The sequence below is a fragment of the Cupressus sempervirens genome, chromosome 9 (assembly GCF_028749045.1).
Source record: "Cupressus sempervirens isolate cs-2001-9-10 chromosome 9, ASM2874904v1, whole genome shotgun sequence".
Classification (NCBI taxonomy): Eukaryota; Viridiplantae; Streptophyta; class Pinopsida; order Cupressales; family Cupressaceae; genus Cupressus; species Cupressus sempervirens.
In genome coordinates, this window is record NC_143126.1 from 763,776,198 (window position 1) to 763,802,575 (window position 26,378).

The 26,378-nt window shown below is 33.3% G+C and overlaps 1 pseudogene; it reads right to left on the minus strand.

Annotated features, from left to right (window-relative positions):
* Window positions 1–1,955: 1,955 nt before the first annotated feature.
* LOC149540923 (protein SEMI-ROLLED LEAF 2-like) lies at window positions 1,956–21,629 on the minus strand (annotated as a pseudogene).
* Window positions 21,630–26,378: the final 4,749 nt, after the last annotated feature.

The window sequence follows — 26,378 nt, forward strand, 5'->3', positions numbered from 1 at the left end:
ATTGTGACAAGCACCCATCACCCAAGTGATAGTACCATGAATTATCTCCCATTGGATGTGCATCAAACTTTTGCTATTGCAAATTGCAATGGCAAGCATGTATATTGTAATTGGTATGCCTAAAGCCATCATAATTTTGAAGAAAGAAAGGGAAAGACTATTACTATTGTCACAATTATGATGACTTACATTTTTATTCTACCATCGCAAGTGTGATGACTGTACTACAGGGCTAATGACTATCCATTGGAAGGGGATGTTGCAATGATGATGGTATGCAATGACAATGTTGTGGGAGTGATGACTATCCATTGGAAGTGACCATCACAACTATGATGATATGTGATGATAATGCTATTGGAGTGATGACTACACATCAAAAATGTCATCACAATTGTGATGATTTGTTGAATTATATAAAAACAAATTGGTAGTTCTAGTAATCAATTGTTAGTTCTAGCCATGGCAGAGAAGTCTAGAGATGTAGGCATCTCAAGGGATTTCTAATCATGTTTTCTTCTTTCTTTCTTTATCATTTCCTTCTATGGAATGTACCAATATGTGCATGCCCCAATGAAAGGTTATAGCTTTAAAATCAATTTATTAATAGTATGTTATAGGATTAGCAATGCACTGTAGACTATACAAGAGAAGTGTCACCTTTAAATTAATATTTATATGTAGAGCACCATATAATGTAGGGGTTTCTTTTCAAACAATAAATATTTTTTACTACTTATTGTTTTTATTTAATAGTTTTTTAAGTGTTTAAAACCAAGCTATTCTCTATAAATCTTCATTCTTTAAAAAACATAAGAGTGTTTGCCAAACCTTTCATCTATACTATCAATATTGCTCATGTTCCATTTTGAGCTTTGACATTTTGCACTGGTATATGATGATGCATTTGCAATGATGTAAGAAAAAGTGTGGATTCTTTGCATGTGTATGTATGGTCAATAATGGATGAAAGATTTGAATGTACACATGGGATGAATGACCAAGTATTGCTAAGCTTTGCAAATGGCTATAAACCCACTAGTCAATATGGCAAAGCTATGCTCAATGTGCCCATTTAAAGATTGTGTATGAATTTTTTGAGCTAGATCCTCATGACTATGCTCTCATAGGAATTCATCCAAAATGTGGAATCATAAATTTGGCTTGCATAACATTTTAGCCGAATATCCCAAATTGACAAAACCATCTTCAACATACTTCCACATGGGTTCAATTTCCTATTTCATCTATCATCATGGACTTCACTTGTATATTTTTGGTAGTGACAAAATGGAGAATTTGGTAGAACAAATTGCAAAAATATGTCTAAAACATACGTAGATCTCTCACTTAAAATGTCTTCTCTCCATTCTAGTTATTGTAGGAACAAGGTACTAAACTATTTGATAAAGTCTCCAATGAGCAGTTATTTTAGATGCAAGGTAAAATTGTAGGAAAGTACACAAAGTGAAATTTTTTTTATCATACCACCTCTTACATTTTCTCCACCTTGGTTGAGGTCTCCATGCACACAGACTCACCCTAAATCTCCTTTCGACCCATGGGCTATAGGACAAGCCTTGAATCAAGATTTTAATATATTTTAAAGCTACATGATTGAAGTCATTGAAATAATATCGATCACATTTGAGATTCAAACAATGCCTAACAACATTACATCAAAATTTTTTTAAAAAAATTGTGATTTAAGTCTTAAGAAAAATAAGGACCACACTAGTGCAATGATCACATCCTTTGGATCATATTGTATACCACTTGAGCGTACAAGATTTCTCAAATGAGGCCAAAGATAACTTTTGTATGTTTATTTTAAATTTAAAAGCATATATTTAATACATAGATCATAAATGTATTTGGAATTGCATGCTATTGTTGTTCACTAAACCATTGGATGGCATAGTTTGAGATAAACATGTCAAACATACCACATAAAATTACTTATGCTGATTAAGTTCATTGGCAATGAGTACATATATTAGGTTCATACAAAAGGTCCTCAAATAACTAAAGCAGTTTAGAAATAAATACTTACTTTCATGATCAAGAGCAATATTCCTTAATGTGAAAGCAAGTTGGAAACTTTGAATTAGTGTACTATGATTTGAACTCTGCAAACATGTATATTCCATCTCTAGATTAGTATGTTGTGACAAGGCTCATTGACAAGATGCACAACCATGTTGACAAACGAGGAATCTCATCCTCTTCCAAATAGTTCCATCTATATCCACACCTCATTATGAAAATATAAAAATGTCTTTCTCTAGTGAATGAACATAGATCAAACTAATATTTAATAGAGGTTAATTTAAATTAGATCACAAAAATTAATCAAAATGCAATACTCTTATTTCAATAGTTAATTTTGCCAATGGAGAAAGTGGTATCCCAAGGACTACAAATGTCTAATTTATTGTATGGAAAGGGTACAAGTATAATGTTGTGCATATCTTCTTCAACTTATACATATATGATGTACTGAAGTTACAAGGCAACAAGAACATAGTATAACTTTGTTGATGAATCCCACCCATTGTAATAATTGTATTGAAGTTACAAGTTAGCAAGAGCATAAGTATAACTTTATTGATGAATCCCACCCATTTTAATCATTGTTGTATGTTTATAATCTATGATCCATTAGCATAAAAAAATAGATATCCATTTGCTTTGACTTTTCAAATTTGACCCTACCTTTACAAGGTTGTGATAAATAATGTAACTCCTAAGGAAAGCATTTTCCATAATCCAACTTTTATGTCCAAGTAAAGAAATGCACAATATACTTAGGCAATGACTTGTAAAGGAAAACATGTGCATTTTAAGTAGGAAAAATTCCTCAAACAAACAACTAACACAATTAAAGAGAAAGGAATATAACTTAAAATTTAAAACATATATTGCCTTGACATGAAAGAACAGTAATGCAAGACTATAAGTATTGCCAACTACCTCAATTTTTTTTGGTGCAACTTGAGGGTATATTTCTTGAGTAAATAGTGAGGAAAGTAAAAGTGCCATTTGATGTCCACTCAACCTTAGAGAGTGTAGTGCCTTCCCTTGTTCACATCTTTCTAGACATTGTTGCTATTATTATTAGACTATGTTAGACTAGTTTTATGTTGATGGATTAGTGGTATTGTTTTGAGACTATCAGATATTATGTTATGGATTTAGTTGGTATATGATGAGATCATTTAAACTTTACATTTCATGTATGGATGATGATCATTGTATTTCTTTCAGTTATTGAAGATGATTAGTTAGATGGTTTATTATCTCATGTGTTTTATTATGGATACTTACCCCATACTTGCATGTGTATGGTGTGCGTGTTTTCTCTTATTGTATGACATTTCTGATATGGTTAAGGAAGGGAGTCGTAGTCACCTGCTAGTTGGGATCTACACGATGCACCACTTTCTGCCATTTCCTATTTAGCTTAGCATTATATATATTGTATGTACATGCATGGTTTTTATGCAGGCTGTAGGTACTGGGTATCGACTTCCTTGAATTGTCAAGATGAGCATACCCTATTATATTATCTCAATGATAAGAGAAGGGAGATAAATTCTGAAGTCCAAATCCCAAAAACTCTTAAACCATTTGTTCTAGTGAGGTAGGACAAGTATCTGGATATTTTACCCACCGAATGTGTCGGATGACATATTTCGTAATTTTTAACCCTTTAGACTAATTTTGTGTGAATTGTTCTATGATGAGTTTTTATATTTTATCTTGGAGGTCTATGGTGAATTTTCTATTAATTAAGTCTTAATAAATAGATTTAATTAATAAATTAATTATTTGGAGAAAATTAATATAATATCATAATCTTTGATATTTTGATTATAATTAATTAAATGAGAATTAATTGAGAAAAAGAATTAAATAAAAGAAAATTAGAAATTAAAATTAATAATAATTATAAAATAATAATAAATTAATAAATAAATAATAATAATAAAAGTTATAAAAATTAAAATGAAAGTTATAAAAAATTAAATAAGAGTTATAAGCTTTCCTAGGAGTAAACGTACCTTTTTATTCCTCATATGTCAACAACACGGCGGTTAGTGCACCAATTAAGCACATGGTGTCTACAACCTTATGACTCATCTAGAAGGTTGGAATAGACACATGCTTAGTTGGTGACACCTTCTAGTTGTTTCTAGAGACATTCTAGGTGCTTCTTGAGAGCTCTTTATGTTCAGGCATTCCTAGAAGCTTAGACATAGTGTTGGGAGAGCGTTTTGGAGCATTGGAGGACCCGGGAACTTTGGAGAAGGGAGGAGCTTGCTCTACGAGTTTTATGAGGAAAAGTGAATTAGCATCAAAATTTGGGTAGACTCTTGTGATTTTACTTATGCTATTTCTGCATCTTGCACTCCTGTCTTCTTCATTTCTTCCATATGTTTTCTGAGGAATTCCATATTTTGGTTGTATACTTTCTCAATATGCGTAGTTAAGATTTATTTGAGAAAACTTTATATGCATAGATCTGAAGAGAACATGGGGCTAGGGTTTAAATTGTAGCAAAATCCATTAGAAAATTATTGAGTAAATTTAGAGAGTAAATATTTTATAGGAAACTCATAAAATCGTATATATATTCTTTGTGAAAAATATATATAATTTTAGATCTGCATAAATATACATTTCTATATATATTTAAATTTTGCATATATTTATATATATATACACACACATATATATACATATATACATTTATATTTATATATATATATATATATATATATATATATATATATATATATATATATATATACATATGTATATATTTATTTATTTTATTGGAAAGTCGAATGAAGTATCATAGTGAAAACTCATTAAATTGCATTGTGATTTGTATTTATAATTGTGTTTGAGAAACGTTATTAAAAAATGTTATTTAAAAAAAAAATTATGTTTGGCAAGTAGGAAGCTCATACCCATTGTCCCTATGGGCCGACAGAGTACCTGCTGTCGCAGGTACTACGATGACAGGGGTACTCTGTACCCGTTGTTGCCACAGTACTCTACAATAGCAAATTACCAAGTGCTTATGGTATCGTGTCATGGGCAAGCAGACATTTTTGCTTTTAAAAGAAGGTGCCGAATGTTATATGATTATTATGATACGATTTCGGCCATTTGTGCAGTACCAACATTTGTATATTGTAAATCACTAAAAAACAATGTTATGTATTAAGAGAATTGATTCAATGGTAATGTTGTATGTTATAATGTTACCATATGAATTCGATAGCAGGATACCGCAAACTATAGTGGTTGCGTATATAATTTGTAACATTTATAATTTTAAAACTTGCGGGTCATGAATCAAATTTTGGCAATTCGATTTTATGATGTTAATAAAACATTATTATCATTGTCAAATTTTAATAGTTTTAAACATATATATATATATATATATATATATATATATATATATATATATATATATATATATATATATATATATATGTATGTATGTATATGTATATATGTATGTATGTATGTATGTATGTATGTATGTATGTATGTAAAATAATATTTGATAATTGTTATGTTTGATAGATAAATTGTATTAATAGATTTCTTCTATTAATAATTAATTATAATATCTTAATTTAATGATAAAGATTTAATTTAATCATTTAAATTGACCTAAAATATGAAAAGGATGATTATGAAAAGAATTGGTAATTTCTTATGTCAAAAATTTACTATTTAAATTTGATGGGGGTCATTTTCAAATAATGTTTATATAATAAAAGCGTCATTAGAATAATTGGATAATCAATTCTAAGAGTTATAGGGAGAAACTTTTATCTATCAAACAAATACATGGGCTAGGAAAAACATACAAAATGTTCCTCCATTCATTATCCAAACTTGAAAACGTAAATTGAGACCCCTACATTTAATTTAAGATGTAATTTTGGAAAAACCAAAACATGTGCTTGCATTGTGTTTTTTTATGCTTTTGTTTTGGGTTTTGGGTTGACTAGTGTTGGCCAGTTATAGGACATCTACCAGAGGCTTGGGGGTTATGATTGTGATGTCGTGATGATGTCTTATTTCCGATCTTTATAAACCCAACCATGGTTATGTGATGGAATGCTCTATGTAATGTTTGTAATTACTGATTGTATAGTTGAGATTCTTATTTATGAGACACTTGACCTAATCATTTTTGAGTCATTGATCAGTTATCCTTGGTTATTTTCTAGTCGTCATGATGGGACTGAAATGTTGATTTATGATGTCATGTTTTGACTCAACCATTTTGGAGTCTTCGATCAATATGATTTGAGATATATTTTGGTTGTTGAGAACTAATGGATACTTTTGATTATCAGTGATGCTTTAGTTGCCAATAGAGAGCTGTTGTGGTCATGATTTTCTATGAATGCTTGCTCATGGAGTTTTGATGCTTTTATTGTGCATATTTGATGTTCTTATTATGGATTATCTTTTGTGATTTTGAGATTTATGATTCCATGAGCTTAGGGTAGGTTATCTGCTTGTAGTGTCGAGAAATGGCTTGCAATGGGGGCCGAGGCCCTAAGAGGCTACCAGGGTAACTCATTGTAAGTTGGTTAATAAGTGAAAACATTCACACCTAATACTAACTAAATGAACCTAAAAAGATAATTGTTTTGTTCTCGCCCATGCCTCGAGTGCTTGTACAGACTAGGATGGGAGTAGTGAGAACACATGGTTGTGACCCTGCATTCCATAGTATGCCTTGTCAATATGAGAGGATACTAGTGGTTACATGAGGATTAGTAGGGACCTATGGAGTTTAGCTAACTACCAGGATAACTTCTACATGATATATGCGATGACACTTTCCCACTTGCATAGTAGGTTCCTAAATGTTTTTTTGTGCCTTTGGGAATTAGATGTTAGTTTTGTGTTTGGAACCTTTGAGTTAGTATACTTTTAGGATTCTTGGACTTATAGAGATTTATGCTATCTGATTTTGATAGCATGTTTGGGAGTTGAGATTATCTCCTCAGCACGGTGGGAGTGGACCACATAGGTACCACGCGGTTGGGTGGTAGTGTTTTTCCACTCTTATCATTTGAGATCCATTGAGATATCGTGGCTGATGCATCCTTCATGATGGTGGATATGTATCCTTTCATTGACTATTAGCATATGTTAGATGATGTTATCTTATGCTTATATTTGTATTTTAGATTACTTTTTGCATATGATGTAGTATATGATAGGAGCGACATTCCTACTATGTTAATATCAACGATCTCTTCGGTGATTTGGAATGTTATGCATAGAGGGATGGCTAGGGCCCACGATGGTCTAATGATGCTTTTAATGGTTGGGAGGAACCGTTTACTTAGTTTATTATGTTTGATCTTTTATGATGGATGTTTATATCTTCTATGATGATGTATCATGTATGACATGTGATTATCTTTACTTTGATGTATCATGGATTAGAATAGGATGATGTACCTTATTTCTCATATGTATATTCTTTTAAGCTTTTCATACCCTATGACATGTACAGTGGATGATTGAGCATTTAGAAATGTAATGTATAAACATTGGACTTATCATTATTATTTCATGTGGTTGTTGTATTAGATGGATTCAATAATGTTAGTTGATTTAGATGTAATTCAACGTTAAGGGATCCTTAAAGAATGTAATTTGTTATGTATGTTATATATACTTTTAGATGGACATTGCTATTGCTTCCGTTATTGTGTATAAGTTATATGTGGTATTTACTTTCATGTTTTAAAAAAAAAAAATGCTACCAAACTTAGCGAAATTCTAGGTTAATTCTTTGGATTCCTTGATGGGGCATTACAAAGAGTTTGTTTCCTAATAGTTTCAAAAGTGAAAACAATATTTCAACCCCAAAGTTAAAAGTTCTCCAACACCATACGAATGGGAAAAATAGAAGTCTTTCAAAGAGAGATGTCAAAAAAGGTTTAAGATATATAACATGTAGAGTATACTTGCCACATTCTTCATAGTTTTGCTAAAGAAATTTCTATCAATTATAGCACATAATGTAGGAAGCTCCAAGCTATGGGTTTGGGTAGGACTTGGATAAATTGTACAATGTTTAATACCAACATCACTTTTTGGTCCATCCACCTCTTGGGGCATGTACCCTATTTTTTGCATCTTCTGAATATATTTTATATCATTTTCTTGAGCATTATCGTTACTTCTATCTCCATGCAGAGATCCCTTTTCCTTTCTTAGTTTCTCAAATATGGAAGATGTTGAAGAAAACACTGAAGAAATTCTTGAAAATGTCCTCTTGAGTCCCAACACTGCTGGTGAATATGGAGGATGAGACTCATGAGGAGGGAAAGTAGAAGATGACACAAGGACAATTGAAAGGATTTGATTGGCTCCAACCCTTGTTTCATTATCTATATGTGCCATAGCTTTCAATAACTAATGAAATAAAGCCTCTATAAAAGCCTAGACAAGAGAGATCCTATGTCTTGAGGCCCCTTGTGCCTCAAATGCTAAAAAAAGAATAGCTCAATTTTTTTATTAATTATCTAGTGATGTTGGCAATAACTAGGAATATAAGGAACACAGACATGCCTTATTATAATATGAATGATTTGGTATATATGATATGATATGTACAATAAGATATGTTGCTTCAATTGTTGTTATAGCTACAACAATGGTTGTAGAAAGATTCTTCAATGAGATAACCATCATGTCAAGAATTGGGCCAACATCAGCAACCTGAAAACCCAAAAGTTAATCAAAGATGTCATGGTAGGTTCCTGTAAAGAAAAATTGCAAGAAGTTATTGTGATGAAACTCCTTTACTGTCTAACATCTATGTTTTTTTCTAGAAAAAACTCCACTTTCCTTGTCTATAGGCATTTTTTATTCTTTTAGACAATATCTTGGCACCTCTTTAGGATTGTATCTAAACAAGTTTAAATTTGCAATTATATTGACCAACTCTACATATCAATGGATATTTACTACTAATTTCATATGAGTCTAACAACATGTGCATTCAAGAAAGGAAAAGAAATATCAAATTTATCACCTTTTTTGAAAATTGCACCAAATACTCTTCAATTACAACCTAAAAAGACTTGTTCCAGTTGTTTATATAATCACTGAGATTGGAAGACTCATTTGTATAATGCACATGCTCTTGTGCAAATGCCTTGCTAGATAAGACATGGCACCAACCATTTCCTTAGAAGCTTGTGATTTTGATTGTTGTGCAAGGATAGCAAAATTTTCAATGATATTAATCTGCATTTGAGGTTGCTACACCACATTTTTGTGATCAAGATGTTTAATGAGCATGGACAATAGAAAATTAGTAGAATGGCCTATAAATTGACTAGAAGAAAAGCATGAAACATCATAAAATATTAAAATGAAAAAGTGAACTTGGCATTTGGAAAAAGTAACTAAAATATTCACGTATAAATTATAATTTAACCAAACTATTTTGAAAGTAAAATTCAAAATTGAAATTAGTAGATATTATATATAAACATAGAGATGCGGCCAATGAAGTTTGACTTTTCCATATTATAATTTATAACAAGGATTATAAATTGTATTATTATAAATGTTGCTTTCTCCATTAAGCATTGCATGTCATATAGAACACATAGTGCGAGTCCATTCTAAAGGGACCAGTATTTCCCACTATCAAAAAAATGAAACATAGGTTCAAGTACATAGGTTATTGTGGTGGCCTCCTTTGCTAGTTTGGACATGTTTTGAAGACAAATCTTTGACCAAACTTTAGGATCCTCTTCTTCCTCCCTATAATATTATCAAACATATCACCACACTTAAAATAAATAATAAGAATAGTTCATGAGAACACTGTGAAACAATAGAATGCACAAGCACATGAATTATGGTTTTTTCATATACCCTAGAAGATTTGTTTCACCCTTTAAGTCTACTACCTCCCAACATATCAAGTCAATTTGTATGAAAAGACTCTTTTACAAATTAAAAAAAATATCATGAATCAATTTATACTTTAGAATGGTCTAATATGATTTTTTTCCACTATTCAAATTATTCTTCATGCCTACCAATTTAGAAAAAAAGTTATCAAATGCAATAATTCAACAAGAAAATGGAAAATATTAGACTAACTAGTTGAAAATTCATAAACCATAATTTAGTCTCTTCATCCCATGATTTATATTTCTTCATCTACAAAGGTATTCTAATATTTAACCATGACAACAAATTTCTTTTTAATATAAGTGTATCGTATTAAAATGGAAGCACTTCCACGTTAAGAATGTTTAGCCCTCCTTAGGGGGTATTTTGGCCTTCATCATGTTGTTCCCTATTTTCTACCTCCTCATCTTTTGTGTTTATGTTGTGCAAATTATGGTAATATAATTGAAGATCTATTGGTAAGTAGAAGAAGTGAATTTGAAGGATAAGCAGAATATCCTTGTTGTGCAGCAAAGTCATATTAAATCAAGAAGGATCAAGTACAAGCTAGAATAGAGATCTAAAATTAGCAATTAAGGTGCATTCAAATCAGGTCATTTTATTGTTACTATCTAACCATTGTAGTAGTGATATAAATCTCTTAATAGAGTTGGATTAATAGCTATTTGCAAATCCTCTAACAAAGTGGTAATTCCATTGAATTGTTCTCAAGACCTCTAACTAGGCCACTCCTAAAAGGGTGATTAAATCCTTTAATAGGGTCACACCTAATAGTGTGTTTCGTAACCTTTAAAAAGGTTGGATCCTAATAGGGCTCACTTTAGAAGAGTGAAAATTAGTAACTAGTTGCTATTGGTGGTTTTTTCCAAATTGGGTTTCCATGTTAAATCCTGGTGTCAAATGTGTTCATGCTATTTTCTTTATGTGTTTGCAACTAAGTTAAATAATGGAAATCTCAAATAACATCTAATGGTTCTTAAGTTAATCTTTTTTTGAGTTAATCCAGTCACTACCGAGTTACAACATTTTGTGTGTTTACCGAGCTTTAGCAGTATTTAGTTATTTGTCTGCATTTTATACTTACATCAAAAGGGATCTAGGATTTACTTTTGTAGTAACTGATTCACCCCTCCCATCTCAATTACTCCTCTTATATTTCCAACAAACCCAAGTCCCCTTTTTTCATCAGAAATTTTGTTGGATATAAAGGAGGTTTAAAAGTTTTTTTTCCCACTTCTGAGTTGGTTTCTTTTGGCTTCAGAATGGTAAACCCTTAATTGCATTTCATCTAGGTTCATTTCTAGGGGTTAGGGCTCAATTGGAATTTAATTATCCTATGTTGGCCTCTCTAGAAGTTTGTGCCCTAGACTAGTATATAAGGAAGCCTTTCTATCTCATTTTGGACAACATACACAAGAAAGAAGGAAACATCCACTTTTCATGAGAAGATATTTACTTGTCATGATCAACCATCTGCCTTCCATTTAAATCAAGAAAGCACATCAAGTGAGCAAGCAATCACCTATTCAAGCATTCAAGTTCTTCATTGAAGAGCAAGGATTCAAGAATTCAAGCCTTTGAAGTGATTTGGTTCAAGCATTCAAGATTCATCATTCAAAACCTAGATCTATCCATTATGGTAGTGTGATCTTACTTCAAGCTCCTTTGTTCATATTCAAGATCTATTTATTCTTCCCTCAAGGTGGATTTCAAACATACAATCATGAAGGTTTTGATTTACATTTATGACTTTGATTTACATTATTGAGTCTAAGCTTTCATATCAATTTACTTGTTTACATTCCAAATACAATTCCATATCTATTAAATATCATAGCTTTGTTTTTAGATTTACTTATACTTCTTGCTAGCATTTTCAATTCCATTATTAAGGTTGATTCTAAACTAGGGTGTGACCAAGGCAAACCTCTCATCTAAACAAAAAAAACCCTTTTTCTTATAGATATAGGTGCAAAAAAATGAATATTAGTTCAAATTTGAGTACCTTTTTGGTGAACTTTTAGGATCCATGAACAAAATTTATGTTAGAGCAACACAAGCCAAGGTCAAAAATAAAGGGGTCAAGGTTGACCTATCTCAAAAAAGGAAAAGATTTTTGGGTTTTGTAGATCTCATAGTTTCAATTCACATTTATGAAAATCAATAATTTTTTAGACTATTTGACAAGGTTTTCAGTAGGTTCTTTTTTGGAGGTAAGTACTTTCATTTCTTCATTTCAATACTATCTTCTCTAGACTTACATCTCATATCATAAGAATTCATATGTATGTGTAAAAATGTAGGTTTAGGGTCTCTTTCATGTGCACTATTTTAAGTCTTCTTCAACAACCATATTTTGATATATTACAATAATAGTAAGAGGAGGAAAGCCTAGTGACTCATACATTTTCCCATCATAGTGTCATAATTACAATGCAACACTAGACATGAGAAACTGCCAATACAAAAATGAAGATATGTAGTTAATAGAGTTCATCTTGTGATATAAGAGGAACCTTCCCCTGCATCAAAATAAAAAAGGAAAAGACCATTTAATTTCCTTTCAATTAGAAAAATAGCTCCATTTGATATGAATATACAAGAAAAAATTTCTACCTCTGAAGCACATTAACTAGTTGCAACCTCATCTGTTGCACCCAAGATCTGCCTTAATGGTGTTTCATGAGAAGCTATGAACATGAGATTTCTATGTATTGAAAACTTTTTATTCTCCTTAACACTGCTATTTTCTTCTTTCGAGTCCTCCTCCTTTGGACATGGAAGGAAAGATTCTCCTAAGCTCTCAGATATACAAATCTCAGGAATTCTTTTCTGCCCAATAGTAAGCAGAAGCGAGATAAATCCCAACAACATCAATTCCACAAGAAATTTAGAAGAAATCAAGATATATACTTTAATTATGTTATTTACATTGGATCATGCTTTCTAATATCTTTCTCTTATTTATATGATTAATCATAGAATGTGATCCAAGATGTTGATGCAAAAACAACAACACAATCAAATATGCTTGTAGCTAAATAGAAACAATAGAATACCTTAGAGAGGAATAATTTGAGGCAATCCCATAGAAAGACATTCTTTTAAATACTTCATACACTACAACTATATTTCATAAATTAATGAGTTTGACTATTAAAACTAAGAGATTTACATAGTTAGTTGTCATGCAATCATAGGTTAATGTTAAGTTGCACTGGTTTTGAGAATAGATTAATATTCTCTACTAATCAAGGCCAACCACATGAAGGTGGAAGCTCATTTGCCCCCCCCCCCCCCCCCCCCACAATCTAAATTCATTGTCAACATCTAAAATTTATTAATTCTATTAATGAAATGCAACATTAATGAATTATCACATGATAACATTCATTAATACATAAGTTTTTAAAGAACATTCACATTAACATTAAACATAAGATTCATTAGAGAATTCACATGAACATAAATAAAATGTCTAGACATAAACATCACTCATTATCAAATAAGTTACATAAGTTCACATGAATCATTTCTTTTTTCTTTTTTTCCTTTTTTTAATCTTTCCCCATATTGTTGCAGATGCATATCCATGTCATCATCAATATTTCTTCTCATCTATGGATATGTACTCACTATCCTTTGGAAAGGAAAGTCCTTTGCAATAACAAATAAAAGGGTTAAATTTTATAAAGTTGAGACTTTAAAGATTTTAAAGAATATTGTAGCACTCTTTACCTTATCCAACTACATCATTTTGCTTGTTAGCTTAGACCTCAACATGCTCATCAGGAACAAACTTTGTATCCCCTACAACTACAATAAAGATGTTTCCTTAATCCTAACACATATTATAGTTAAATGTGTATTACTACAATTGGTGTCAAATTGTGATGGTAGGATGTTGCAATTGCAATGGCCAACTATTGCCCAAGTGACAAATAGAAGAATTGGCTCCTATTAGATGGACGAAAGACTTTTGGCATTGAAAATTGCAATGGAAAGGGCTTCCATAATAATTTTGATGTATAAACTTGTCATGTATTCAAGCCAGATGGGTCAATACACTATCATGATTGCAATAACTATACTACAGAGACTCTATTGCATGTGAGACATTAATGCGATAACTATGTTGTGGGTCCAAAGGCTAGCTATCAATCTTGTCCATCACAATAGAGATGGATATGTGACAATAATGCTATGGATCTGATGACTAGGCATCAAAATTGTAATGACAACATAATACAGAAAATATGGAATGTGTGATGCTAGAGAGAGTGCTTTCCTAACAAATCTATTTCTAAAATTCAACTTTGGTTATGAACATTATTAGGAGAGTGCAACGACCCCTATAATTGGTTTTCCTTTTTTTTTTTTGTTTTGGGAGAGACTAGATGTTTCTTGTGACTATAAAGCAAGAATCATCATGTCTCTACAAAAAGATAAAAATAATCGAAAAACTAGTTATAGTGGTAAGAGAATTATGTTGGAATAATCAAATGACAACAATACTTTTGAGAAGGGGGGGTGAATCAGAAGTATCACACTTTTAACCTTAAAAACTTTTAATTGAAAATAAACTTCATGCATGTAAACATATCAAACAACCATTAAGTAAACACATGCAACACAACACATAACACCAAATTTGGTAACCTAGAAACCTTCCAAAATGAGAAGGTAAAACGAGGGTGGGTAAATCACTACAGCAATAATGTTTGACCACTTCTGATGGTCTACACTATGAAAGGCCTGCCCTGTTAAAGGCTTTACACTATATCAATAGTGACTTGTTTAAAGGATTTACAAACACTTTACATGAAGTGTCACCCTGTTAAAGGATTTTATCACCTCTTCAAAGGATCTACAACCTAGCTGTTAAGCTAACCTATCAACATAGCATTTTCCTTCTAATAAAATTTCTAGAGAGTATTAGACTAATAAACCTTATAGCTTTCAATCCTTGATTGCTGAATTCATGCACTTGATCTACTCTCTCTGATCTTGATCCTCTAAGATCTAATATCTATTTGATTCCCTTGATCTGTTCTAATCAACTAAATACTACAATGCTACTTTGTTCCTCTAAGTCTTTCACACTTCCCTCTAAATTTTAGTATAATTTACCCTTACACTGCTCTCGTCCATGCATACAATGGGGTTTCATCCTCCTTTTAAGGATTTCAAAGACTTAGGGTTAGGTATGGATCTATGATCCATATTGAATCTTTATTTCCTGCTCATTCCTTGCACTTTTCTTATTGGTTGCATGCCTTCTCCTTTTTCCTTATTGGTTGCATGTTGATTGCATAGGAAATATAAAATTATTCATTCTTATCTTTAATATCCTTCAAGATCCTTCCATGTCAGTCCAAAAAATGGTTTACATTTGAGTTTGTGAAGGCACAAACTCATATGTTGATTTTATGTTACTCGGTACATATTGGATTACTAGTGCTCGGCACATGCATGATTTTGATTTGCTCAACATTGATTACATTCTGGCTTGCTCAACATCAATTGTGACTTGGGACCTATATATCACTCAGCTCATATGGTTCACTCGACACCTAAAGTCACTCAGCACTTGATCTTCACTCAACACTTGAAGATTGCTTAGCACATAATGATCACTCGACACTTTTTGTAGTTCTATCTAGCTTGACACATACTATGGCTTAGCATATATAGTGTACTTAGCTTCTATATGAAATTGGTTAAGTGTGTTGACACTCAATTGTAAAAACCATTTTGAGACCAACAATCTCCCCCTTTGACATGAGTGTCAAAAACACTTAACTAAGCATTATACTTGGTCTTATGAGTACATTATCCAATCTATTTGGCATATGTACAAAATTTCAAAAACTTTTTCAAAATCTTGTAAAGAACAAAATTCCTCAAAATTCTTATAACTCCCCCTTAGCTGATGTGCCACTTCTATTCTTGTAAACAAAATTCTTGTCCTGAATTTGTCTCATGCTAATATATCTGATACTCTTTTTCCTTTTCCCTATTTCTATTTCCTATGTTTTCTTGCTAACCTATTCTATTTTTTTTATTTTCACTTGTCCTACAGTTGCATTATTCATATCTCCCCCTTTTATATGTCTCCCCCTTTTTTTGTAACTCCCCCTTTATTCTTCAAAAGAATGAAAGAATGTAATTACTTAATATTCTTTCCCCCTAGTTATTAATCTCCCCCTTTATTTCATATCTCCCCCTTTTTGACACTAATGTCAAAGGGTATTAAGGGTTAAGACCATATTTTGCCAAAAATGTACTATTCACCTCCATAATCATTTTAAGAGATGCATCCCAATTCTCCAAAGCAATTTCCAATGACTTGTGCTAGATGGTAGTCTTTGCAGCAAGATGTACAAGTCCATCTAAAGTAGAAAGATTAGGATCTTTCTTTAGCACATTCTTAGCATAAGCTTGATCTTTTTGGAGTACTTCCAAGTGTGGGGTAATGGAAGATTGTATCTGCATCAATTTGGCCTTGGTATTGTCCTCTTCAATTGTTAGTGCAACTAATTCTTTTTGTATGTGAAGCATTTGGACAAAATGCTTCTCAGTATGAGCTGGGGCTTTTGGTAGCTGCATGCTAGAAATCTTTAAATTTTTCTCTAGGCTTAGTATTCTTTGGCTTGTCTCCTGTGTGAAGTATGAAAAATCACACAACTTTTTGTACAACGAGAATATATTCTCAAGTATCTTTTTCACTTTCTCAATTTTCTTTGCCAATTCAACTTGGGATAGTGCTATTTCACTAGCTATTTTCTCATTGAATTTCCCTTGAAATTTCTTCTCAAACCATTCCATAAGTTTTACATTAGTTTCTTGGCCTTCATTGGTCACCTGGTCTACAATTTCTGACAGTTGTTCCATTTTGGCTTGGTCTCATTAGGTGTTTGCAAGCTAAAAGCATCCAAAAAGATGTCCTTAATTTCATGTAATGCTTATTTATGTTTATACTCCTTCCTGAGTATTTCTTGCCTCTTTCTTCTATTTAATGCATCCTACATTTTAGTTATTTTCTCTATGCTTATTATTTTTGAGTCATAACTAGGTATGACTATCTCTTCATATAGCTCAGGGTCTCCATAATGAAGTATCTTTGTCACCTTCGTTGAGCTCGAGCTTGGTGCAAAAATTTGCAATGGCATGGCATCAATGCTCAGCTTTTGAAGGACTTGTGTAGGAGTGCCAGTAGTTGGTAGATTAACCAATGTCTTTATGGCAACCTGCTCTTCTTCTTTTGATGTGTCTTTTTCCTCATCTGATCTCCCCTAATCAATTACAACTATTTGGGTTGTACCTTATGTTTGTACTGTAGGATCAGATGTACCAATCTATCCTGTTGGCTTTGTTATTTCTTTCTCTACTTCTACACTTGGCTTCTACTACATGGTATCACCTGTTCTAGATGTGTCAACTATTGGAAATGGTGGTAGAAGTATTAGGAGTTGACCACTAGCAGCTGTAGAGATTGTAGAAGGTGGTTCTTATGGATTCACCTTGTCTCTAATTGGTTTTGCTACTGCCTTTTTCAACTCATCCACACTCACCAATATTGGATTTGTGCATAGTTGTGCTTGTAGTGTTGATTGGTGAAGGATCTTCTTGAGATCCTTTGTAGTTTGTGGATTGATGTTCTAAGTAGAAGTGTCAAGAACATCCTTCATAGTTATAAATTTTGTAAATGTGGTGATGACATGTGGAGGGCTAGGAGATGAAAATTGTGTGTCTTGCACACTATGGTCTTCTTGTTGTTGCTATTGATTAGTTATTGCCATTTTATCTCCTTTTTGTGTCTCCTCCTCCTCCTTTCCTTTTTCCTTATCCTCTTCCTATTTCTTCTCTTCTTCTCCTTTCTCTTCTTTCTTCTCTTATTCTCCTTTTTTTGTTCCCTTTTATTCCTTTTTTTTCTCTTCCTTCTCCTTCCCACTAGCCTCAGCCTTATTTGCTTCTGCATCCTTCTCTTCTTCCTTGTCATCTGTCAAGTTGTATATTGACTTCCACAATCTTGTGGACTTATTGACAACTTCTTCAATTTTATTTTGTAAAATGCTAAAGGCTCTATACTTTGGTGCAAAATTTCCCCCATGTTTCTTATTAGCCTTAGTAATTTGACCTCCAGTCAATTCTAGCATCACTTGTGCCAAAGTGGATTCTCTTATCTCCTTTTCCATTTTCAAACAATAATGCCACTTATTTTCAATAATTTCATATAGTTCATTGGGCATAGTATTGTATAATTCAAGAGGTGTGTTCTTGAATTTTTCCATCATGGCATATACTACTTCTACCTTATTCTGATCTTCTCTACTTAATTTCTTAAAATCAACATTTTTCAAACTAGAAAAATCTGCATTCTTAACATTTTCACAAATTTTATCTACATGTGACTTGGGAGGATGACTTACCACTCTAAATTGGCTGATGTCCTCTGATTCTATTCTTTCCTTATCATTAGACTCTGGTTGTTTAATGTATTTTCTTCTTGGTTTCTTTCAAACTACACCAGTCTACTTGTGTTGTGGTGTCCACAACACACGCCCCATTCCTCACTAGGAATGGGGACCCCCTTTTTTTTTTCGACTCCCAGACTCACAATTCTAGTCAGGAGAAGAATTTTTGTTTGAAAGTTGAGTCCAAAAATCCCCCCCCCCCCAAAAAAAAAAAAAAAAAACAAAGAAAAAAAAAATCAAAAAATCATAAAATTGAAAAACCAAAAAAAAAAAAAAAAACAAAAAACACAAAAAAAATTGGAAAAAAAAAAAAGCAAGTGCCACGCACGCTCGCCACGACTGTGACACTCATGATGCATGCTCGCACTCACACCGCGTGCGCCCGATCGTCAAGCACTACCTAGGTCGCAGTGCCATGCCTGCGCTCATGCCGAGTGCCGCACATGCTTGTGCCCACACGCCTCATGCATGTGCGCTCGCGTGCCATCAGTTCTTGCACGAGCCGCACGCAAGTGCACTCATGTGCCGCCTCGCCATGCCTTGCATGCTCGCGCTTTGCCACAGGTTTGTGCCTCGCATGCACGCTCTAATGCATTTCATATGTGTGTGTGCGTGCATGACCAAGGGCCTTGTGTGCTTGTCAAGCTATTTTTTCACCTTCAGTTTTGTTTGAATAGTCTGAATCTTTTGAGATAGGTTTCAGAACTCCTAGAGATAAGGTAAAGATTCTAAGAAATTTCAGGGCTTCAAAAATTTGGACTTAGCCAAATTTTAGGACTTCAAAATTTTAGACTTAGCTAGATTTCAAGATTCATCTCCAGTTTTGTTTGAGTAGCTAGTGTGTCTTTACTATGCATTGTTAACTCTACGGACTAATGTTTTCTTCTTGTGTAGGTAAAAATGGCATCCTCAAGTTGTCAAGGTCATAACTTTTGACTCAGGCCTCAAAATTTAGAACCGCTTACATCATTGGAAAGAAGAACTGAAGATCTAATTTCAATTCCTAAAATAGCGAGCCTTCAACTACCTAGTTTTAGGGACCAACAAAGGTTTCGACTTAAAATTTTGAGCAAAAGACCTCCAAAAATGTCATTTAAAAATGCTTAGAAAATTTGTGAAAAAATATGAAAAAGTTGCAAACATTTGATCATATTGGATAATCTAGATCACTTGGTTTCTCGTCAGGAAGGATTGGATAGGTGGAGAGAAGACAAAGGATTGGACACATAAAGCAAGTCAGGTTCCTCATCTTATGCAACTATTGGGGACAAGATTCAATGCATGTGCCTTGAAATTTTCAATTGAAGAAGTAGAGGAAGTGCAAGTTGATGAAAGTAATTGGCTATAAAGAGGGTGTAAATCATCAGAAAGGGGCATGGAGTGTATACAAAAAGTGATCTAAAACCTCATTTGAGCAAAACCCAAAAATCATTTTCAACATTGAGAACTTTGATTTTTTGGCGAATTGAGCTCCGAAGCTATGCAGGTCCACAGCTCCGCATTTTCATGTAGCTTCGCAATTCAGAGGTGCACCGACAGTTGACTGCCAGTTCCAAAAATAACACTTTTCATGCATTGGGAGCACATTCTGATGGCAAGTTTAACATTGACACACGCGTAGTGAAGGGGAAACTTCTATTTTTGTTGTCTCCATGCACTTCCACTTCAACTAATGGCTTCCTCCTACTTTCTCTCTCATGCTTCTTCTTTGTTTTTGACATGTAAAGGGCTCATACATCCAATTAATGAATAAAATATGGATGGAGTCCCTCTAAGCACCAGTTAGATGGCCAGTTTGTATATATTTAGTTTGTTTTTATTTTTTAAAAGCATTTTATTGCATCAAGATATCTCTCACTCTCAACACAAATTGAGGAGACGATTTCTTATAAATACCCCACTATAAAATATAAGAAGGGCTAACATTATTATGCAATAAAGTTATGCTTTTGGTGCTAGCATTCGGAGTGTAGTTATTCTTTCTTGAATGTGTCATTGTTTTGTGGATTTATTCATGAGATTGTGATTGAGCCAAAGGTTTATTGCGTTGTTTTTGGTTGTGCGATCTTTTAGTTCTGTTGTTTGCTACAGATATATGAATTTCGTTGACGTAACGAGCTTGAGAAGAAATCACCTGATTGTGTCTACATAGCTTTTTGTCTCACATGAGCTCACTTTTCGTGGCCTTGTGATCTGATGAAGAGTGAAAAATCATTCGATTTGTTAAAGATTATTCTCATCGATGATTGCATCAGTGGATTCTAGGAAGTGTTGCTCCTATTTTAATTGGTTTCTTACCGATTTCTTCAAAGGTTTAACTCGCAGCGTGTTGTATTCTGTAGCTTATGTCCATTTAGGAATTTCACTTTCAAGTTATTTTATTTCATGTTATTTTCTTTTAGTTTCATTATTTTCTTTGCTAACCCCCCTGTTAGAATAGGACCTCATAGTAGCTGCATTGTTAGAGTTGCATTCATTGAAAAATAGAAAATACAAAAATATTGTTCTTTTGGTGTGATATTTTTGAGACAGCAAACAGATTTTACTTGATTCCAAGGTAAAAGAGTTTTTGGAACCAACAAAGGCCTCCTCATGAACATTCACATTTATCTTCTACTGAGTGGATTTTGGTACGTTGCAAGACAAACACTGAACCTTGGAGTGGATCCTTAAAAGGATTTTCTTTTCAAGAGAGGAATTACACTATGGATTCCTACCGTTGACCTCGTGCAAAAAAAATGCCCAACACTTAGTAGCCTTCTTCTTCTCTTTCACTTGCTCCTTGGCCTTCTGAGTTGAGGCTCTTATGGTAGATCTTGTCACTAGTATTGTTGGATTTTCTTGAGTTGTCTCTATAGCCTTCTTTACTTTAGGCTAGGTTGTAGGCTAAGCTTTGGCTTTTGTTTTCTTAGACTCAGCTTGAGATGGTACTTCCTTGGCTTCTTCTTCCTCGACACCTTCTTCCTATTCTTCATCCTCTCATAAGCCTTGTGTCAATTCCAATTGGCCTTGCCCCTATTCATCTTCTTCTTCTTCATCTTCTTCCTAATCTACATCCTCTACACCTACTGCCCCTTCCATTCCTTCTCCAATTTTCTTCTTTATCTTCTTCACCAGTTTATCTTTCTTGTTCAAGGTTGAAGTAATTTTCAGCTCCATATCTACCTTGGAATGTACAACATTATATGTCCCAAAATGGGGTGCCTCCTTATCAATTTCTTCTACAAGCAATGTTGTGATTGCTACTGATGCTTCATCAACATCTACCTCATAATCTAGAGGTCTTAGCCATCTCACGCTTGGAATTGCTACTTGGATATAAGTGTAATCAATATCAACTAAGAATTAGATATCATTAATGTGTTTTTCCATTGGGGAAATTGGTATCCTAAGTCTTTGCTTCATGGATTTCTTAAAATCCTCAAAATAACTAGTCATAAGAGAGTCAAAGTTGTCTCCCATTTGCTCAATATACTCATTAATTTGAGTAATGGCTGACTTATCTAATTTCCAGTTGACTTTTCCAAAAGAAAGAAACTCTTCCAAAACATAGAAGAATATGCAAACAAGAACTAAACCAAACTTACATTGAGCGCCTTTAAATCTTTGGATTGCTCCTAGATTCTCCATGATTTTCTATAACAAAAATTCTACCAAATCATATGTATGATCTTTCTTGACAAATTTATATGCCACATCCATAGCAATACATGGTACACTATTCAATCTACTAGATTGATAAAACTTGTGAGATATGATTCTCACTACAAAATCTAGAAGGGGATCTATGATTGTGTCAATGGTCATGCCCCTCTTATTCCATTTACCCCTGGTGTTCTGTTCAATAGCTTCCCTTGAATCACTATGCAGGGTCTTGTGTTGATCTAGGGTTGGAAAACTTGTAACCCTATGCACTATCCTCTTTTTTATTTTGATTGGTCCTCCTTCTAGCTATAAGCAACCATTGTGTGTCCTACTTAGAAAAATTCTTATCCATTCTATTTTAAAACCTATGGGATAAACTAGGGCATGAGTTAAACCCTTTTTCTCAACTATTTGAAATTCATCCTTAAGCACTCATTTTTCACATAGTTTATCATATGCTTGAAATATCTCCAAGTCTCCTACTACTCCTATCTTTCAATTATAACACTTCCTCACATCCTGCACCATCAAAACTTTGAGTAGAATAATGGAGAGTGCACTGGTAGGCTCATTTTTATAAGCTACCTCTAGAATTGGCCTAAAATCATGTTGCTTAACCTCATTGCTAACCAATTGGACCTCGAGACCTTCCTTTTCCTTAGGGTTTTTGGAACTAGACACCATTTTGTAAATATAGGGTTTCAAAAGATATAAAATTTTATGACTACACAACTCGACACTTGAAGAATACCTTAGATCGATGAAGACAATGTTGAATCTTGTAGAAATCTATGAAAAAGGCTTCAATTTTGCTCTTCAATCACTTATGTGCTCTTTTCATTCTTTCTCAACGTTTGAATGATGAGAAATGATAAAAAATTTAACCTTATACCCTCAAAACACAGCATTAAATGCTTAGTACATGTACAACTATATGCTTAGCTCTTGAAGATTTCAACATAACTTGGCTTTCATTGGTTTTCCATCAGTCACCTTCAACTAGATCTACTATTTACTCAGCTTCCATTGAGATTTCTCAACTCAGCATCAACTATCAACTCGGTCGCAACTGACTACTCAACATGTACTAAAATTTACTCAGCATCTAAGGACAACTCGACAACATTGGTGAAAACCTTGAATTTTAACTTTTGCATCTCTAATCATGTTGTTTTCTTCTTTGCAGTGCTTGTTGGTCTTGGGACTGATGTTTGATATAGCTTTGTATATCAGTCCCATACACCTATCCATGCTTAGTTGGATGAGGTGTGATCACTTGACCTATTAGGTGAAGTGATCCCTTCATTGGATGAGGTACATTCATATTTCTTCTTCCAAGTCTTGTTCATTTGTCCTCTGATGTGTTCAACATATACCTTATCTTTTCCTTTGTTGACTTCTGACTTGGGTGCCTTTGACTTTGTTGGAAAATTCCTACTAATATGACCAGTCTTTAAGCAACTAAAACATGTAGTTTGATTTAGCCATCTACTGTAGTTCCTTCTAAAATGTGTCCTTATGCATTTTTCTGGAATGTGTCCATATTCTTGACAGTAGTGATAGCTATACCTAGTGTTGTAGTCCCAATTGTAGTGATGACCATGGTTATTTTCCTTTGTAGGCTTATTAGATGTCTACATAGGCTTTGATCTACACTCAAAAGCTCTATGTCCATACTTCTTGCAATTATAGTAGCGACCTTCAAATTTTGGTGTACTAATAATCTTAGTCCTGCATTGATGTGCTTGATTTCCTTGCTTCTTACACTTATGATAGTAGCTTGCATTCTTAGGCTTATCATGCTGATGGGAATTCTTGCTCTTGCATACATTAGAAGTATGTCCCTTTTTACCACAGAAATGACAAGTAGGTTTAGTGTTCTTACCTTTGCTACTCATTTCTTCTACAATCTTGGATGATTCTCCTTGTTCAATGCTAATGTAACCAAGTCCTAAAGTATCATTAATGACCTTTGGTGATTTCAATAGTTGCTCAAAGTACTTGATAGCCTCATTGGGTTTGTTGAAGCTCTCTACAACTTCCTTCTCTCTCTTTTCAGGTCATTTTACAGTTGTTTATTATGTATCTTCAGTGTAGAGATCTTAATGTCTTTCATATTCATCTCATGATGTGCATTCATCATTTGGCTTAAGATATTTAGCTACATATTTGAGATTCTTTCAAATTCAATTTTTTTTCCCTCCAGTCTATTGGTAAGATTTCTCTTGTCATCTTCTAGCATGGCCTTGTATTCAATGGCTATTTTTTTCTGTTCAGTTACTTCACAAAGCATTATGGCTTGTGATTCTTGTTCAAGCTTGAGTATTCTAATTTCTTTTGCTTTTGCTCTATTCTTCTCCATTAATTCTACTATTGCTGCATCAAACTCTTTGGAATCTCCATTGGCAACCATTTTTGTGGTATCAATCTCCTTGTAGTGTGTGTCATTTTCAGCTATGGCTATATCATTCCTTCTTTTCAAAGATTTTTTCAATTCTTTTTTGGCTTCCTCCAGGTTGTGTAGGGAAAGATGCACATCAATCACCTGATTCTCTATGATTTTTCTAAGTTTGAAGAATTCCATCTTCAGATCTTTTCTCTAAGTTTTTAGGCTTCTCCTTGTAAGAATTTAGCTTTGATACCAATTTTTGGAATAATCAAATGGGAATAATACTTCTGAGAGGGGGAGGGGGGGTGAATCAAAAGTATCACACTTTTAACTTTAAAAACTTTTAACTGAAAATAAACTTCATGCATGTAAACATATTAAACAACCATAAAGTAAACACATCCAACACAACACATAACACCAAATTTGGTAACCCAAAAACCCTCCAAAATGAGAAGGTAAAACTTGGGTGGGGATGATACCCACAAAATCACTACAGCAATAATGTTTGATCACTTCTCATGGTCTTCCCTGTGAAAGGCCTGCCTTGTTAAAGGCTTTACACTATATCAATAGTGACCTATTTAAAGATTTACAAACACTTTATATGAAGTGCGACCTTGTTAAAGGATTTTATCACCCCTTCAAAGTATCTACAACCTAGCTATTAAGCTAACCTATCAACATAGGATTTTTCTATTAATACAATTGCTAGAGAGTATTAGACTAATAAACCTTATAGCTTACAATCCTTGATTACTGAATTTAGGCAATTGATCTGCTATCTCTGATCTTGATTCTCTAAGATCTGATATCTATTCGATTCCCTTGCTCTATTCTGATTAATTAAATACTACAATGCTACTCTGTTCCTCTAATTTTTTCACATTTCCCTCTAAATTTTGGTATAGTTTACCCTTACACTACTCTCATCCATGCATACAATGGGGTTTTGTCCTCCTTTTAAGGATTTCAAAGACTTAGGGTTAGGTATGGATCTACGATCCATATTGAATCATTATTTTTTGCTCATTCCTTGCACTTTTCTTATTGGTTGCATACCTTCTCCATTTTTCTTATTGGTTGCATGCTGATTGCATAGGAAATATAAAAGATTCATTCCTATCTTTAATATCCTTAAAGATCCTTCCATGTCAGCCCAAAAATTGGTTTACATCTGAGTTTTTGAAGGCACAAACTCATATGCTAATTCTATGTTACTTAGCACATACCAGATTACTGGTGCTCGACACATATATGATTCTAGTTTTCTCGGTACCTATTGCATTCTAGCTTGCTTGACATCAACTGTGACTTGGCACATACATGTCACTCAACTCATATGGTTCACTCAACACTTGAAGTCACTTGACACTTGATCTTCAGTCAACACCTGAAGATTTCTCGACACCTAAAGATCACTCAACACCTATTGTAGTTATGTCTAGCTCAACACATACTATAGCTTGGCATATATAGTGTACTTAGCTTCTATATGAAATTGGTTAAGTGTATTGACACTCAATTGTCAAAACCATTCTAAGACCAACACATTATAGTTTCCTGATAATGTTCATAACCAAAGTTGAATTTTAGATATAGATTTTTTAGGAAAGCACTCTCTCCAATGTCACACATTCCATATATTTTTTCTATTATTATTAAAAAATTTAAAGTTACTAGAGTGAGCCTACTAGCTAGGAGCAGCTAATTGTTCATTTTATCATACCTAATCTAATGATAGCTCTAGAGGAATTTGTAATTAACCCGTCTAATTAGCAACTAGAGAAATGTATCATAGTAACAAAGGCATAACATTTGTGACTGAAATACCTAAGAAAAGAGATTCAGACAATGAATCATTTGAGAGGATA